Source organism: Topomyia yanbarensis, chromosome 3, assembly GCF_030247195.1.
Source record: "Topomyia yanbarensis strain Yona2022 chromosome 3, ASM3024719v1, whole genome shotgun sequence".
Classification (NCBI taxonomy): domain Eukaryota; kingdom Metazoa; phylum Arthropoda; class Insecta; order Diptera; family Culicidae; genus Topomyia; species Topomyia yanbarensis.
The window spans coordinates 336940097-336947632 of record NC_080672.1 but is presented as its reverse complement, the minus strand read 5'-3'; positions in this window follow the sequence as shown (position 1 = coordinate 336947632).

The window sequence follows — 7536 nt, the reverse complement described above, 5'->3', positions numbered from 1 at the left end:
ACATCCAATGATCCAAGTACAGCAGTGGCCAAAGTGCATTAAAATGCTACGACGAACATATCTATTTATATATACATACTTTGTTAAAACATTCATTTGGTAACATCGGGAAGTGGGTTGGAAATCTGTTCCATCGCACAGCCCTCGGGGGGTTCTACAATCGGTATGCTATTCTATCTTTCGAGGATTTGCCATATTTTTCACGTATAGTTCCAGGTCAAAGAAGGAAGATTCGAATCAACAGTACAGTAACTCCAGCCAGCGGTTCACATAATGGAATACATGTTAATGACAGACATGTTTACTCAACCGAGAAGACGGAATTGAATTTTATGTGATCATGATTACTGGCCGAGCAGAGAGTGACGGAGTAATTACTAGATAAATAATAATAATTAAGATTAATATTTCTTATTAATACACACATGAGGTTTATGTGCCAGCAAATAGTGTCTATCTGCCTCCGCTAATTGCAAAAATCTATGTGTGAAATTAATAGGCATAACGTTTACATTTTTTGAGTGCTGAGTTGTTGGTTTTTGAATATTTTTTTCCTGCTCAGAATGTTTTTGTACATTTTTCATATATATACAAAAAATCTTCATATCCCCAAAAATATTCTTGCTACGCCACGGGAAGCATGTTAGAAGATATTCTGATAAAATATAACCCTGTAGAAAAATGAATACGCACCTAACCCGCACGATGGTTCAAATTGAGACAACAAATCGCGCCAAATCCGCGAAAATCGCGAAATTAGCGCGACCGTAACAACCCTGCAATATGCTTCACCTTATTAAAAGAGTCAGTAACTACTGAACGTGAACACAAACTATTCTTGATTAACGATCCTGGACAAATTTCACGACACTTAATTTTGAACGATTGGCTTATTAAACGCTACAGCATACCTCATACCGAGTGCACCACTATCGACAAATCGCCCGCGCCCCTCTTTCCGCGTGACTAATGAGCCAAATTAGGCTGACTCAACCAATTAAACATGACTCATATTGAAACGAATCCCGAATTAATGAGCCAATTATTTTCGCTTTATTTCTCGATTTAGAAAAATCGCGACGACCAACCGTAATGGGACGCCCCATTTGTTAGCCCCATGGCTCGTTTGAACCGGCCGTGTACAGTACCCATTTTTATCACCGGAACGAAGCTTTTCATCTTCATCATCATCGTCAACGTCATCATCGAGCGGCATGATTTGTAGCACGACCGATCCCAAACACCCCCGTCGTCGGACTGGTTGGTTCCATAAGGGAGGGAAAGGTGGTCGATGGGAGGAGCGGTCGAGGTGGGTTTGCAAGTTTTCAATTTTAATAACCAAGCGAACAAACCATTAAGTTATGAGCCCAACTGCCACGTAAGTCGTGGTTGTGCTCTTGCTCGCAGAGTTCATGGAAAAGCGCATAAAGTAATAAAACCCGGACCTATTTACGCTCCTACTGTTCCGTCCTCTCGAGAGGGATTTGATGCGGAATCGAATTGCAAGTACTATCGGCGGAGTTTACTGTTCAAGTGGGGGAACATAATGCGATATATTGCAATGGGTGTAAGCTGTACCGCAATGTCAATTAAAAGCGTGCGAAGGGCCCGCAGCCGAGGTGGCGAAAAATGCGTGAGGGACGAGGGGTGATTGCGTGATGCATTCGATTGCAAAACCAGGGACTCTTGAAACGATGACCGAGAGTGTCAAAATGAAATTCGTGGCTTATTGAAAGTTTTAACTAGTGTTCCGAAAATCGAAGCAAATTTTTAAGGCAGATAAAAGTAGATAAGAAGAAAGCAAACATTAAACATCTGGGGACTTTTGATAAATCATATAAATATATGCCTCCTGGTTTTTATAAGCATTTTTTGAATTACCATTCAGCCCCTAAGTAGGACTGAAAAAAAAGAAAAATTGAAAATGTGTTAAGTTGGCCACTGCACCCTAACTCGTCTTAGTTTCTCTGTTCATCACACGAATTTGAACACATTAGTTAGAGCATTATCTGCTATCTCTATTCAACGCACTAGCTCAAATGGTAGGATGAATAAGGATACGTTGTACTCGACTTTTCACATCGCTCGAACACAAGCATTTTACATTTTCCAGGAAAAATTTTAAATGTATTGCTTGTTACGAACGAAGCAAAGATGATAGCGCAATCCAGTTGCTCTAAGTCAAGTTATCAACGAAATAGTGTGACATCCTGACTAATGACATAAATAAGGGCTCGATTACCCTACATTTGAGTACTAAATTGAATGGCATACTACAATTTCATATACAAGGACTCGTTCTCATGTTATGCCCTTTAGTAGTAGAGAAGAGTAAAATAACTGTTCGAAAACATTTTTACTGTCAAGATAACATAATTTCGAAACCGTCAGATTTCAACGAGCGCCTTTCACCATTGCCGCCGCCAGTTTAACTCCTTCTCTAGGACGAACTATCAACCGAATTTGCGTCGATAATGCTGCCATTCTTGCAGCAAATGCCAAACTGAAAGCATCTTGTTCCCCAGGTCCAGATAGTGTCCCCTCGATTTTTGTCAAAAAGTGCATCAGCGGGCTTCTTGAACCACTTCGGCGAGTCTTCGAACTATCACTCACTACTGGAACATTCCCATCCTGCTGGAAAGCAGCGCACATGTTTCCAGTTCATAAAAAAGGAAACAAATCGAACATTGACAATTATCGGGGAATCTCGTGTTTAAGTGCCGTATCAAAACTATTCGAGTTGGTTGTGTTAGATCCTATTTTCTTTCACTGCAAACACTACATTGCAGATGACCAAAACGGTTTTATGCCTAAACGATCGACAACGACCAACCTGCTCTCGTTCACAACATATGTACTCGATGGATTCGCTGACGGATTGCAAACCGATGCTATTTACATGGATCGCTCCGCGGCCTTCGACAAAATCAATCATGATATCGCAATAGCGAAGTTGGACAAACTCGGCATTCATGGACAACTTCTGCACTGGTTTCGTTCCTACCTCGAAGGAAGGCAACTCCAAATCAGCATTAAGGACTGTCTATCTACACCATTCTTCGCTACATCCGGCACACCTCAAGGAAGCCATCTCGGTCCAGTAATATTCCTCCTCTACTTTAATGACGTCAATTTCACATTACAAGGATCCCGCCTTTCTTTCGCCGACGACATGAAATTTTTTTAACAAATCCGGGATAAAACCGATTCCGAGTTTCTTCAGAGGGAACTGAACAGCTTTAGTACGTGGTGTGATCTTAACAGAATGGTTTTAAACCCGAGCAAATGCTCAATCGTTACGTTCACGCGGAAACGCCATCCGACTCTGTTTAACTACCATTTCTTCGGCTCGAGCATTCCAAGACACTCTCACATCAAAGATCTCGGAGTCATCATGGATTCGGCATTAACATTCAAACCACATACGTCATACATCGTGGATAAGGCATCACGACAGCTTGGGATCATCTTCCGAATAGCGAAAAACTTCAGGGACGTATATTGTCTTAAATCGCTTTACTGCGCGTTGGTCCGCTCAACGTAAGAATATTGTTCTGCTGTTTGAAATCCGTACTACCAGAACGGGATTGACAGAATCGAGGCTGTCCAACGCCGGTTCATACGCTTCGCCCTTCGGCATCTCCCATGGCGAAACAGATTTCAGCTGCCGAGCTATAAAAACCGTTGCCAGCTAATACACCTCGATACACTCAGCATTCGGAGGGACTGCTCTCGAGCCCTGTTCGTCTCGGACTTACTCTCTGCCAGAGTGGATTGCCCCACAATCCTCGGACGTCTGGATCTTCAAGCCCGCGTTCGAGCTCTACGTAATAAGTCTCTTCTGCGAGTTCCGTTCAGGAGAACCAACTGTGGTTGCCAGAGCGCTGTTACCGGACTCCAGCGAATTTTGGAGATTTAGCATCTTCTAAGAATTTTGTAACGTAGAACAGTCCATCTTCTGATGACATAAATTTGTTGGATGCATTAATTCTTCAAACAAATTTATTTCTAGACTCACTGTTTTGACCAATGTTTTCAAGGATGTTATTATAAATATCTTAGTTGAAGACATGAATGCTCCTTTATTCAGGTCTTCGAGATGTATGAGCCAATTCTAATATTACTGTATATGATCAATCCTTTCTGCTGTTTAAAAATAATAAAATACACATTTTTTCCAAACCTTGTTCCTCTGAAGCTTACAGTTGGAGAAAACTTGATTTAAGAAAATTTCGTTAATATCGTTTTACATCTCGATATACAGCATCCGCAGAGCATTCACATGTTCAATAAAGATGTTCATTCTCAACATTTTCGATGAAGACGCCACGTCCCTTATGACTATTCCTAGGAGAAGTAAAAGGACTCGAAAATATCTCTGACACTCATCACACACCACTCGATCCATTGTCGCTTTAATCAATCGTGTCGGTTTGTCCGGGAACCCGTGTTTGTGTATTACAGGTCATCTTGTCCTAAGAATTCCCTTACTAACGGTGATAGGCGGCGACTAAGAATTCGAGAGAACACCTTGTATATCAATGTCCGTAACTAACGGGTGTTCAATAAAAAATGAGAATTTTTTCAGTTATGTAGTTAAAACCTGTTTTAATCCACCTAGCGGTGCAATTGTGCCTTTCTCATTTCTCTAAACTATGGCACGGAGGCTTTTTATGTTCAACATAATTGTGGAAATGTCCATTACATTCTTAGTACACTTTGCACTTATACACAATGGCATGCCAGCCACGAACTTGATGAGCTACGTGTCGACGGTGAAACACTTGAAACAAAAAAAAATATCATACTCCATTAGCCTAATCAGCATTAGATCAATGTTATCTGCTTGCTAACTCATTTTGTCATGCGGGAATGGGTATGTGAGGAGGGCGAAAGTCCCATGAACGAACGACTCCCCAGCTTAAATTGGTATGCTTTGTAATATAGTGGTGGTTTAAAGATGATGGGGTTGAAAGGGAGGGGTATGAGGTGGTGGTCTGAGGGGTGATTTAAGGAGATTTTTAAAGGAGGGGAATGAACAGTAGAGGGGGGTGTAACCCCTCTCCGTAAACCATCAACTACGCCCCTGTTAAAATCCAGAAACCTTATGCGAGTCGAAAAAAAAATTTGGCCGGGATTAGGTTGACGTTTTTCAGAGTGATTGCATAACCTTTCTATATGAGAAAGGCAAAAATGTGCAAAATCCAAAAAAGTGAATCTTCGTCAAATTTTTTTCGTGTTTGCATCAAATCTCGACGTTTTATGCACCTTGAATACATTTAGCATCAAAAATAAAAATTCTATTTTTAATTCTTCCTATAGTTTTTATGAGAAATTTCTGTGTGGCCGCACTCTGAAACCCGTAATTCCGGAACCAGAATTCCGATCGATCCAAAATTCAATAGCAGCCGATGGGAAGGTTGCACCTTTCATTTGAGACTAAGTTTGGGCAAATCGGTCCAGCCATCTCTGAGAAAAATAAGTGACATTATTTGACACATACGCACATACACACACATACATACACACACATACACACACATACACACACATACATACACACATACACACAAATACAGACTTTTTCCGATCTCGACGAACTGAGTCGAATGGGATATGACACTCGGCCCTCCGGGCCGGGATTAGGTTGACGTTTTTCAGAGTGATTGCATAACCTTTCTATATGAGAAAGGCAAAAACGAAAAAAAAATATCTACGAATTCAACATTTTTATTAAAAATATATTAATGTTTATTCTTCAAAAACACGTCAATGAATATTGCAGAAGGGCCCCTGCTCAGCCGTACGACGCAACCTCGTCGCGATGATCTCATAAGAGCGCTTGACGGCACTGACGTCCATCTTCCGGATACAATTCCGAATCCTGGTGGTCAACTGCTTCGTATGCTTGGCCCGTCAATTATTTTAATACACTAGGACACCGAGGGAGCCGAAAAAATCCTCAATGGACGGCACTGGGGCAAGCTGGTTCTTTTCTTTCGGCAACGTACGGTATCTTTTTCTGCTCAAGATACTCCAACGTCTTCTTGGTGTAATGGAAAGACGCCTTATCCGGCCAGAAGACATACTTCCCATCCGCATGATGCTCCTTTTAGAATGACAGAAGAATTTTCTCAAGACACTTCTCTTGGTACACTTGTTGATTGATCGCCAGACCGCTCGGCTTGAACCACGGCTTTGAAATCCCTCTGTACAGCATATTTATATTTTATTTCGGGGAGTGTGGGTCTTCGAGAGCGGAAAGTAGCTTTCGTCGTCCAGCGCGAACGACGTTCCGCGGTAGTTCTTCATCAACTACCGGCACTGCGCTTTCACGATCGCTATCTGCTATCTGCGACCGACTTTTCTTGCGACAGATGATGTCCTCAGTGATGCTATTCTCGTTCGTTGGCGCGTAAAAACCTTCCTCGTTCGCGCGAAATATCGAGAACACTCTTAATAGTCCATGCTCTTCGTGCATTCACACTCGCCTGTGCTCTTCAATGCGTTTCTCGCATGCGAGATAACACGCCACACGAGCATTCGCGAGAAAAGCTTCCTGGAATTGCGATACATACTAGATGAAAGCTTGCAAGAAAACTTGAGTTTCTCGCGAGCATTCTCGCTCGCGGTTTTGCTTCACCCGGGCGCGAACGATGAAGAACGCTAGACATGCTACTCGTACACCCCCGCGAACGAACGGGCTTGATGTGCTTCTCGCTCGTTTCGCAACACTGGATGTCCTCCATCTTGAGGGTTCGGTGATTCAAGGTATGAGAGCAGTGGCCGGCGTCACGCAAACTGGTTCCGTCTTTGTTGTCGAACCGCTTTTTCAGCGCTTCATTCTTCTTCTTCTTCGTCATTATATTCGCCGGACGGCCGCTACCGGCCTTCCGCTCCACACACAGAGATTCCAGGATCCGGTAAACTGTACTCACGGGCACGTTTTCCTCTCAAAAGTGGTGTACTATAAACTTTTTTCCACGATGATCATGCATTTTGTAAAACCGTACAACACGCTCGCGGAGTACTTGCTGTTTCGACGCCATCTTCGATTGAACTGACATACTGCTCCCTCCATCCATTTCTCCGAAAAAATCTCCTCCTTCCAGATCTTCAAAATCTCCCAGTGGAGTACTCTAGCCAATACCTTTCCTCCGTGTTTGAGCAGCTCACATGGTAGTTGGTCACTGTCAGCGGCTTTATTATTCCATCCGATTTCCTCATGAATCTTAAGTAGCACCGGTTCTGGGAATCTGTCGTTTACTGCTTCGCTCTTTAGATGTTCGTCGAGTATTTCTGCACATGTAGGCTTGTGGCATATAGGTTTGTAAAATTTCTGTTATTCGGTACAGATGCTCACCTCGCTATCTCACATCTATAGGCGATTGATTCGTCGAAATACCGAGTTTTGTCCATTCCGCGCTTTTCTGTATCGTTTCTCGTTCGCTCTCGTACGGTGCATCTTTGCCCTTGCTGCATTCTTTTTTTATATTTCGATTATGGAGGTTTTAACCATAAAGTCATTCGCCTCTT